Below are 10,890 nucleotides of genomic sequence, written 5' to 3' on the forward strand. Positions count from 1 at the left end.
AACCATGTACAATGTAGGTCTATACGGATCGTATTGGTTCAGGGTTTTTTTTTACAATTTTTTTATACATTTGTTTCTTGTTTAAACAAAGTTTTCTAAAAAAAATATTTATTTTTTTAAACAAAAACTTCCTTAATTTTTTTAAAAAAAATACCATGTATAATATAGTATAGTATAGGTGAGGTATAGGTCCCGTATGAGCATATATGGATGTAGTAAAAGTCCCTTATATGTATCGTATAGGTTAATTTGTAATTTTAAAAGTATTTTGGTGGTATAATGTATTTAAAGTGTTTTTTCTTTGCTTAATGGATACAACATGTAAGTGCAGCTCCTGCTCGTAACTGTGCTTTATCAGTTCTATTTAACAAAGTCAAATCCCAAGTCAAGTTATTGAATAAATTTGGACATGTATGTAATATATGGGTTCCGAATTTAAGAGTTTGATTTGTCAGTACTTATGAGTGACAAATTCGGACAGTATAATATGTTCACAACTTGTCCGGATTTGTGATTTAAGCTTGTTAGTACTTATAGTTTGAGTTGTCCGAACTTATGGACATTCGGACTAGGACAAAGTGTCAGGACTTATGGGTTTGCCCTAGCCTATATATATATATGGGTGTATAGGTTAGAATGAGGGCATCCATCTGTGTGAAATCCATCTCTGTGGTGATCCGCTGTGTGCAACTCCCACAAACTGTAACACCCGTAAATTTCCATCCAACTATGAGGCGACACATGTCTCGAAGTTTCCAACTAAGGAAAGGGACTTTATCGTTCAACTATGAAACGATACATATTCGGACATCCAATTAATCCCGACTATGTAGAAGGAGGAAGAAATTATATTCTACGTTCATTGAAACGTGTTTCGTATCGCCAACTAATCCTGATTCTGGGAAGGAGAGAAATTATTATCATGCGTTAACTAAAACGCGTCCCGGATCTCATACTAATCTCAACTACGAGAAAGGGGAGGGACTAAATGTGCCAAATGACCAAAGATGTAAAGTCCAAGGACTTAATATGTAAAAATCGCAAAATTTGTCTTTGAAGGTCCCTTACGGACCGCAAGGCTTAGTCCTTACGATCCGCAAGGGGTATAAGGTCAATTTGTGCGCTAAAGGTCCTTACGGACCGAAATCCGTGACTCCTTACAGTCCGTAAGGGGTCATCTGGCAGTTTATATGCTTGGTCTCCAAGCATAACTTCTCTAAGTGACATCTAGCTCATTTTTGCCACACATCCCCTGGTCTTGACACATCATAGCACACATGCTATCATCTTAGAAACCCTTCTAACACTTGGCAAGATCTTATAACCTCTCCTCAACTATAAGTAGCAAGCATTTTGCAACTTGAACATGCTCATTTCTCCTCTTTCTTTCTAAAACTTTCTTGGGGAGTTTCATGGCCAAAGGAAGCCTCCCAACTGAGTTCTTACTCACCTTGGATCACTAGTAGGTCTTCCTTCTCAGTATTTTTCATTTGTAGGCTAATTATTAGCCGAAAGTCAAACAGTTTGACTTTCTGTTTGACTTTCGGTTATGACTAATATGGTCATGCCAAATTTCGATCTGAACATGGCTACGTGATCGTAATAATGAAGGTTATAATCCCCTGGGATCATACCTTCTAAAGATCACGTTAAGAAGGCGAAATGATGAGTCAACTTTATATTAAATAAACGGTCAAAAAGTAAACTTTGCAAAGTACACTAATCAAGTTTTTAACTATTAAAACTTGAAGTTTTGGCATCATATCAGTTTACAAAACATGTTAGGACATTCTAATCATGTCCAACTCGTCGTTTCTTGTTTAGAGCTTAATTCCATAGCGAAAGTCAAGCAGTTTGACTTTTGCTTTGACTTTCGATTCTGACCCGTTTGGTCAACGTTTAGGCCTGTTTAGATTTAAGACCATGATATTATTGAGTATAACCCACTAAATTTATACCACATGGTCAGTCCGTTTGATGAGTTTTATGACAAGTCGCAAATATATTGTTAAAAAAGATACAATGCCCTTATGTGGTCAAATGAACTAAATAAATGATTTTAAATTAAAACAAACTTATAATCTGACTTTAAGTCAGTAGATACTTCAACTAAAAGTGTATTTTGATACTAAGACTAGTCAAGAGCTCATCCGACCTTTAAAACCCGTCTTTATGTGCATTATGAGTTATGTGAACCTAGTTCGCATAAACTAGGCGTAACGGGTCTAGGTATTTCAAAACCTCTCCAAATCAGAATGCTTGGTTAAATAACATTGTTCAAACCCTAGACTTACAATAACCTACACCGGGGTGAAACCTCCAAGAAGTTAGCCGCTCATGGTCGAAGAGGCTTGATCAACGGATACTTGGAACTCAATTTGGATCATCTCGAAGCTTGAAGAATGATGGAATGGTGGTTAGGGTTTGTATTGGAATGGTGGTGATGAAACGATGGATGATTGATGGAATTAGGGTTGCGTGAATGAAAAAGTGATAATGATTCGCTGTCTACGGTGATTCTGGCCGACGGGACTATCCAACGAGCGTCGCCGACGGCCCAGGAGGGCGTCGGCAATGGTGCTTACATTTCCCATTTTCCGTTTTTCGCATATCTTGATCCCGGTTGACCCGTTTCGCGTCCCGGCGGTCCGTTTTTCGCTCTGGTGACCCGTAAAGCTCCCGAAAAGCTCCTTAAACTCCATGAAACCTGTGAAACACAAATTTAATTAAAAGTAGGCTATTCGAGATTAAAAGTTAAGTAAAAAACCCAAACTTAAACATAAACGAGCACCGTTATTCGACCATGTATCACATCCCCACACTTGTCTTTTGCTTGCCCTCAAGCAAATCTGTTTTTCACTTTCATGTGGGTCGAACAAAGAATACACTCCCCATTCCTGAGACGAAGGTTAAGGTCAATTGTCATACTAAAGTTCAAACTCTTTACAATTTTTGACATATTTAACGGTAAAGTGTATTCACATATAAAGTGGTTATCCAAGATTAACCCGCCCGTGAAATCAACAATTCATGCACATCCCTCACAATGTTCTCTTCACTCGGTTTATAAATTGGCTAATTTTTATAATGTATTAGCACTTCAAAGAATGATCGCTCAAAACCGATTAGAACACGTACCCGCATAGGCTTGCAATCCAATCATTCTCCACCACCGAACACGAATACTAAGCACAAGTCATAAGGTCTTTGTAAGGGTTGTAACGGGGCTAGGCTAAGGGTAGGAAATAGGATATTTTTAAAGTGGCTAAGGTGATGAAAATTCGATTTTTATTACAAAAGACTATTCTAAACAAAACTAGACTATAAACATCAACTATAAGGCAACAACTTTAGCCTTTTATTCAACAGCTACTAACTCCATATTTTGTTCTTTTCTCAACAATTTTTATTCTTTTTCATAACATTTTCTGATTTTTCTCTTTTTTTTTTTTTTTGCAAACAATTAATTTATAACTATACAAACTTGACTCCTATAATCGAATTTTTCATCACACGGGTTCAAAAGAAAAAAGGTTTAAGGTTATGTTCTATAGGTTGGTCAAACAAAAGGATTAGGCTCAAAATTGGCTACTAGGGGATAAATTTTTTTTGGGTAAGGATATAAAAATGGTGTAAAATGGAAAAGGTTTACCTAATGCCTTAATCATTCTCGTGCTTGTATTCGGTCTATGGTCTCAAACATATCGAAAGTTGCAAGTTCTACAATACATGACTAATGGCCCACTCTAACAAAGAAACATAAGTATGTAATTCTATAATGTAAAAGTGGCTCAAAACCTCACATATCTAAAAGGGTATGGTATGTGACATGCATAAAATGCTAGTTCCTTAGGCGAATTATTCCCAAATAACCACCCGCTAAATACCCGCCATGCTATTAATTTGAACTTGGCCATGACAAAAGACCAAATGGGTTGTGTCATCCATTGTTGACTTAGTTACTTGTGCTTTTAAGATCGCTTTTGAAACAAGAATTTTTTGAAAAATTTTTGAAATTTTCCCCCATCCCCACACTTGAGGTAAACATTGTCCTCAATGTGTAGTGTTTAAATGAATGGGTAAAAATCGAAAACTTGTACTACTCCCCCATCCCCACACTTGAGGTAAACATTGTCCTTAATGTGTAAGAACTAGAGTTTTAAAACGGACAAGGGATGTGACACGGCTAACTTCCCAAAAATTCCACGCCGGAAAATAACATACAATTACAATCCACTTATTACTAAACTTAAAATCAAGGTAAAAGGGAAACGCATGCACCTGATTTTTGTCGCTAGATGCCCATATCTTCTTCTTCTCTTCACAAAAAACGGTCGTCCCTCGAACATGGTGTACCTACAAATCTTAACCCTTGTGTAGAAGCATGCTTCTCACAACCATTGAAATTTGTTAGGTATTTAGTTCTACCATTTTTATGAAAGTGTTACCAGATCATGCGTTAAATTACCTTGATTTTATGGAAAAATAATGTACAACAATAACAAACCTAACTCACTTTCGTAGGAATCACGGTTGTATTTAGCGTATGCAACAAGCCCTTTTAAACCCCCTAATAGCTTGGGAGGACGAGTAGGTCTCGTGAAGGTTATATAGGGAACACAACACAACGTTCATTTAACTACTAAAACGAAATAACAACATTATACAACAACAACAATAACAACAACAACAACAAAACTACAAAGAAAAACTAAAACTAATTGCGAAAGAAAATATACAACAACAATTGACTTACCACCTCATGGTGGTCGAATGGCGTGCTTGCCGCCTACGAACTCCTCGAAATCACCCACCGGTGATTCATACCATTTGTTGCCAAACGGTCCAAACTTCCTCACCTCCTCTTCCTTCTTCATTTCTAGAGGTGACTTCTTCGCCTTCTTTTTTCTGACTGTTTTCTTCTTTGTTTCTCCAAACCTACCAACCATAGCACATACCTTTTTGTTTGGATTCATGTCCTTTTTAGGACACTTATCCTCACCGATCGGGTTAGTGAAATTTGAAAAAACATTTAAATTTAATTCCCGGTCCCCAAACTTCATGCCTACCATTCCCGTTGCACAATTTATTATGGCGTTAGCAGTTGCCAGGAACGGTCTACCCAGTATGACTATCGGTTGGGTGTCTTCAACACACCCAACATAGTCTACTACCAAAAATTCAACTGGGTAGTAGCAATCATCCACTTTAACAATCACATCTTCCACCATCCCCCTTGGATGCGTGGGAGTCTGATCGGCCAATACCACGGGAGTATCAAACTTTTTTAATGGACCAAAATCATATTGGTCATACAAACTCCCGAGCAAAATGCTCACACAAGCTCCAAGATCTAGGAGCACCCTCTCAATTTTAAATGTTCCAATTTGAATTGGAATAAGAGGATCTCCCGGATCTTGAACTTTTTTGGGGATCGCACTTGATAAAACGGCACTAACATGTGATACCAAATCAATCGGTTCGGGTAATTTATTGTGCCGTTTTTCAACGTTCAACTCTTTCAAGCATTCCACATGAGCCGGAATTTTTTTAATGTCATCAAGTAACGGCAAATTAATTTTTGCTTTGTTTAAAAATTTCCCACCTCTCGTCCTTTGGTGGGCACCGTTCTTCAAGCTTTGATGCATTACTCGAGTTAATTTGATTTAAACAATTTTCACAATAAGAATTTTTATTCATGTTTTCAATTTTAATTTGTGAAATCGCTTCTTGTTCATTTTTACTTTCTGACTCATCACTTGTATTTTCCACTACACCATCAACGCATTATGGTGGTGGAATGCTTTCAACACTACTACAAACCTCATCGTTTGAAAGGATACTTACCGCGCTAACGCGTGTATTCCTCACGTTGCTTGTGCTAGAACCTTGATGCTTCGGGTTCACTGTAGTGTCACTTAGAAGTCCTCCTCCGCTTCCACGAATCTGAGCCATCTCTTGTGCAAGTTGCCCCACTTGCTTCTCCAGCGCCTTATGAGATTTATCTCTTATTTCAAACTCTTTCTTCATTTCGGGTTTGATCTCTTGATGTGATAGTGAGGGCTTGATGTGAATTAGTAAGGGCACTCATAGCATTCATGAGTGCATCAAATTTAGAATTTATCGAGTCATCACCGCCTTGATTGTTATTCCGTTGGTAACCCCCTTAGTTACCTCCTTGGCGAGTTTGGTGCGAATACCCACCTTGATTTCCCGATTGGGAATTCGGGTTCATTTGGTTGGAGGCATTACCATACCTAAAGTTAGGATGGTTCCTCAATCCGGGGTGGTAAGTGTTGGAGTTCATATCGTATTGCCTCCGGTCTCCATACACTTGATTCACATCCACATTGGCTTGACAATTCTCGGTCCGGTGACCGATGTCGCCGCATTCTTCACATACGGTGTATTGCACCGCACCCACTTCTTTTTTCTTCATGTGGGCCAACTCCCGCTCCAATGTTTCAATCCGATCCTTAGAACTCGCATCGCGATCGGGCGAAGACCTTGAAGTAGAGTGCTTTTTGGCTTGGTCGGCCGATTCTTTCGCCTTTGACCTCTTGCTCATTCTCTCGAGGAACTCCCAATCATCATCCTCGTGATTACTCAACAAAGTTCCATTACTCGTCGATTCAAGGTGGTTCCATGTCTCATCATCCAACCCTCGCACAAAATATTTGACCAACTGCCACTTTTCAATTTGATGATGTGGGCACTTCCGAATTAGTTCCTTGTATCGGGTGAATGCTTCGTGCAATGGTTCGCTCGAAAGTTGGCGAAAAGACCTAATTTCATCTCTAGCATCATCGGTCTTCGCCATCGAATAATACTCATCAAGAAAAACTTGTTACATTTCTCCCCATGTACGAATACTATTCGCCGGAAGTGTAAGGAACCATTGTTTCGCCTTATCCTTTAGCGAAAATTGAAATAACCGAAGCTTGACCTCTTCCAATGCAAAATCATGCCCCCCGATTGTGCTACATATAGACGAAAAATCCGCCAAATGGGTGTATGGTTAGTCATTAGACCTCCCATTGAAGTGGGGAAGTATATTGATGTAGTGAGGCTTGCAATCGAACATCCTTCTTTCACACACTATTGGAGAGTCGTTATCGGTGACCACCGGCCTAAAACGGTCATTTACTCCCCATGGAAGTTGTTGACGACGATGTGGACCATTAACTTCTTGATCAACCGGCCTTCGATTATCCCTTCTATCACCTCCCCTATCACCTTTTTCGGTTTCCATCTTGGTAACCCCTTTGATTACCCCCTCCCACCAAACGAGGAATCCGGTAAGGGTTAGCATTGTTGTTGTTATTGTTGTTGTAAAACCCACCATTCTGGTTCCTTTGGTTGTTGTTTCGTGGTTGGCGGTTGTTTTCGTAACCGTCATTTCTCATATTCCCGTACCTGTAGTCATCGTTCCCCACAAAGTTGTCGTCTTGGTAGCCAAACTCATCATCTTCAAAACCTCTATCATTGTAGATGTTACCCCTATTCACATAACCCCAATCTTCATCAACAACCCGATCATCGTAATTACCCCCATCATCCGAATATTTTGTATGAATACTCACATGTTCCGGCGATTGGTAACCGGGAACACTAAACGGCTCATCATCGGGGATGGTGTTTCTCAAATCATCTATATTAAATAACGGGTCTTCATTTGCGGGATTGCCACGATCTCGATTGCCTCTACGGTCGGAATTGACATTCCAGTCGTCAAGGTGAATGGGTACGGAATTTTGTCGGTGAAGGTTTTGTTGTTGGGGTGTTCTTTGGGTGTTGTTGGGATTTTGGTTTCGGAAAGGTGGTGTGGGTAGTCTAGAATTGTTATTACCACCCGGTTGTTCTTGAGGTATAGGTTGAACATTTTGGGCGGGATTGAAGTTTCCTCGGTATTGGAATTGGTTCAGATTTTGGTTTTAGTTGAGGTTTTGGTTTGAATTTTGGTTTGCCATTGAATCGGTTTCAATGGTTGGTGTGAATTGTGGTGTTTAGGTGACTTGGTTAGAAGCAAGTGTTGGTTCCAACCGGCTTGCTAAATTCCTTCTTGCAGCTCTTTCGATTTCTGGTTCATAAACTAACGGTGAAGTCCTCCCAGAGTTTCTTGTATGCATGCACTACTTGTAACCTGCACAAGTAACACACCCACGTAACAAGGAAAAGATAAAGTACAAGAAAAGAACTATGCAAATTAAACAGTTAATCACGCAAATTCAAACAGTATCCAAACACAAAGCGCACGCACTCCCCGGAAACAGCGCCAAAATTTGATCGGAGTATCGCGCTCCGGTCAAAGATAATATTTATATGCCCTATTTACCCTTAACAAATAGCTAGCGGTAGCAAGGGGTCGAACCACGAAGAGTATGTGGTTTGCGATTGGATTTGAATGAATTGAAATATGTGTCACAACTTATGAAGCTTACTATCTTGTTTTTGTGTATTTTTGTTTGATTGAAAAGATGTGAATTAAAATTACTAAAGTAATTGGGTTGATAACTACTAATGATTAACAATTGCAAGAATGTAATTAAAGGTTTAAACAAGATAGAGAAAACAAGGCTCACACCCGGTTCAGTAATTGCAATCCTAGGGTTCTTACACGTTTTAAATTTGATTCACTTGAATATGTTATTAACGGATTTCTATCATCAAATCTTAGGTGCTAATTGCTATCAACGCATATCACGGACCACAATGCACTTCGTTACTTCGAACAAGTAAAACCTTTTGAATGACAAGGCATAATTGCATAAAGTTGTTTCGCAAAGTCAAATTTCATAACTCACTCAACAATTCACAAATACAGTGCAAATGCAAGACAATTGTCAATCAATCCAAATACAATTCAAGTTGACACAAAATCAAACTAAAACATTATTCAAACCCTAGACTTACAATAACCTACACCGGAGTGAAACCTCCAAGAAGTTAGCCACTCATGGTCGAAGAGGCTTGATCAACGGATACTTGGAACTCAATTTGGATCATCTCGAAGCTTGAAGAATGATGGAATGGTGGTTAGGGTTTATATTGGAATGGTGGTGATGAAAAGATGGATGATTGATGGAATTAGGGTTGCGTGAATGAAAAAGTGATAATGATTCGGGTGTTGATTCCAGATGGTAGGTGGATTCGTGATGAAAGATGATGAATAGATGATGCCTGATGTTAGATACCAAGGGAATGATTTTAAGAAGGTCTTGTAACCTCCTCCTACTCGTAACTCCCGAAATACTCACTTCCAACCCGTTATAACTCGTCAAACAGCCCCAAACAACAATTTTCATGACTGAATGTTTCAGGGGGCATCGCCGACGGTGCCACTGGGCATCGGAGACGGTGCTCCAAAATGCCAATTTCGTCCGACGCGTTAAATCGTTGTCTACGGTGATTCTGGCCGACGGGAATTTCCAACGGGCGTCGCCGATGGCCCAGGAGGGCGTCGGCGATGGTGCTTGCATTTCCTATTTTCCGTTTTTCGCATATCTTGATCCAGGTTGACCAGTTTCGCGTCCCGGTGGTCCGTTTTTTGCTCTGGTGACCCGAAAAGCTCCTTAAACTCCAAGAAACCTGCGAAACACAAATTTAATTATTCGAGATTAAAAGTTAAGTAAAAACCCAAACTTAAACATAAACGAGCACCGTTATTCGACCATGTATCACTATACACTTAATCTAGCGAACCTATTCTTAAGTAACGCGTCATATCTAAAGGGACTAACCTTTGACCCGTATACATTCTAACAGATAATAAATATGTTCATTCCAGACTATAGTAACCCCCCCCCCCAGATAAATGGACTTGGGTCAATAATACTTAGACTTGCGGCTTTTTACTAAATTATTATCATATTGATTGGAAGCTAGCAAAAAGGTAAATACTCTTAACGTATTTTGTTTATAAAGTTGGGGTATGGCGAATACGCCACTTAGAGCAGGTATTACATAAATAGGTCAAACTTCTCATAAATGAAAGAACCCGGTTTAATCTGTTTTACCTGATAACTTAAACAATTGGAGATTAATGGTACCGTGTCCGGACGCCCCATGACCTATTATGGCCATACGGAATAGCGTGCAGGGGTAGGCATACCAATTGTAAGACGTGTTTTATTCAACATTGGTGGGTACCTTAATCATTATAGCACTGAAAATGACCGACTCTGATCTCTGGTTCCCATTGTATGACAAGTAAATAAATCTGGTAACAAGAATAAATCCCAAGAAACATTAAAAGTGTTGGTGCAGTTGTCTGTCGACTACATCTTAGTTCGAGTCTTAGGATAGGGCTAATTGTATAGTGAACGGTAAACGAGAAATCATGTAATGTTGAGGACCGCTTATAGGGTATATAGGGTGGATCGCTTATATGGCAATCATGGTGGATCGCTCATCTGGCTGATGTTTGGATTGCTCATATGGACTTGTCCATATGAGCGGCCCATGATTTCTATATATAGGTTCACATAAGCGGTTCCAGTAGGAGTCTTGTGTGTGTGTTTTTCAAGGTGTAAAGGGGAAGCCCTGTCCGATTGTCTCCACGAACTTGTAATCTGATATATAATCAATACAAGAGACGTTAAAGAGTGAAATCAAGCTTTACAAAGACTAATTCAATGAATTCCGCCTCTGGATTAGTCTAAGTGCTCTTCTGAACGACTCATCGGGTCAGCAAACGATCCTACATGTGGTATCAGAGCTCAGGAGGAAGAGTTCTTACCGTTTAGCTCGATTTTCGCTCGAATTTCTCTCTTCTACTCATTCTTTTTCAGATTCAGATATTTTTCACGGTCGAAACTTGCTCAAAATCTCAGGGATTGTGCACGTTAGTACAAAGACAAATCCTGGAAAGTTTGGTGTTGAAATTCAAAG

The sequence above is a fragment of the Helianthus annuus genome, chromosome 3, assembly GCF_002127325.2.
Source record: "Helianthus annuus cultivar XRQ/B chromosome 3, HanXRQr2.0-SUNRISE, whole genome shotgun sequence".
Taxonomy (NCBI): Eukaryota; Viridiplantae; Streptophyta; class Magnoliopsida; order Asterales; family Asteraceae; genus Helianthus; species Helianthus annuus.